At 43.7% G+C, this 1,445-nt stretch overlaps 1 protein-coding gene across 1 annotated transcript in view; it reads right to left on the reverse strand.

Annotated features, from left to right (window-relative positions):
* PTPN6 (protein tyrosine phosphatase, non-receptor type 6) overlaps positions 1-1,445 on the reverse strand; it is a 14,752-nt gene that overhangs the window by 11,108 nt on the left and 2,199 nt on the right. The window lies entirely within an intron of this gene.

Consider the following 1,445-nt stretch of genomic DNA (forward strand, 5'->3'; position numbering starts at 1 on the left):
AGACTGGGAAATCCTACAAAAAACTGAACAGGCCGCTAGCAATGACCGAGACAAAACTCGTGGCCAAGACAGAAACTAGCAACAAGGGGAAGTACAGGAGAGACGAGTGGGAAGCTAAACTTCATTGCTAGAAAGGCAGTCCAGGCACCTACAACAGCTTCCTTTGAAATACTTCTAGTTTCAAACACATGATGAGCTGGGATGTGGTGAGCTGCAGGAATCCAGCTGTACTGACTTAAAACTGATATTAAAAAATAGGAGACTTTCAAGGCAGAGAGACCTGTGGCTCAAGGGAACAACTTCCACACAAAGTTTTAGGTGCAACGTCTACAAGACTGCACATAAATCTGAGCCAATTTAGCACTGGCACAGGAAAGAAATGTTGTTTAGTGGCAGGACAGAAATGACAGGAACTTCTGGGCAGAAGTCTCAAAAGAGAATTCCTGATGTCAAAAGAATATTAGATTATGCAGGGTTGATATGAAGCCACGGCAGACAAAAATAAAACCTAGGCATCCCTACACCTTATGAACTGGCTGAAGCAGAAAATCTGTCTGAGGAAGATAAATTAGTGGGACACAGGGGAACAGGGAAAGAACAAGGTAGCAAAGAGTCCAGATCAGAATAGAAAGGGTGAGTTAGCACTAAACCCGTGTAATTCAGTATCCTCCAGTAGGACAAACCACGGGGTGCAGTTGTCAGTAGTTGTGTGGATACAAATCCCAAATCACATAATTTACAGCATGAATTTATACCGCTGGTTACTTTCAGCTCAGGAAGGGACTAGATGTGCACAGCTGCCTTGGTGTCTTTGATCTGGGCCACCTAATTAAAAACTACCAATGAGGAGCTCCTGCTGGTAAGGGAGGGAAATATCACAGTAAAGAAGCAATTTGTTGGTATCTTTGAGGTTGCTCTCCTGAATGGCTGCAGCATGCAACAGCAGACTATAATTGAGCCGCTAAAATGCTTTCTTAATATAATTAACGGGTCAAGAGATTTCAGCAAAGAGACTACTTTTATGCTGTTGTTTGGCTTTCAGTACAACACAGATGGTAGAGCCTCATCTTGTAAATCTTTTGTGGAGCCAAGCCACAGCTAGCACAGGAACAAATTTAGAGGAGAAGATAAATGAAATAGCTAATTAAAAGACGCCCACATCTGGACTGCTGTAAAAAAGACACTGAGAAACTGGACAGAATCCAGCATAAAGCCACTAAGGCAGTGAGGAGCCTGGACCGCAGCAGAGACGGAGGAAGCTGGGTTTGTTCAGCTTGGAGAAAAGATGCTTAAGGAGGGATTTAACAGCTGTCTGAGACTACCTAGAGGGGGACTGGGGGTTTTAGAGCCACATTCTTCTTTGTGGGACACAGCAAAAGGACAAGAGGCAACAGGCATAACTTGCAGCAAGGGAAATTCTGATTAGGTATCAGAAAGAATTGCAC

The sequence above is a fragment of the Pygoscelis adeliae genome, unplaced genomic scaffold (assembly GCF_000699105.1).
Source record: "Pygoscelis adeliae isolate BGI_AS28 unplaced genomic scaffold, ASM69910v1 Scaffold120, whole genome shotgun sequence".
NCBI lineage: Eukaryota > Metazoa > Chordata > Aves > Sphenisciformes > Spheniscidae > Pygoscelis > Pygoscelis adeliae.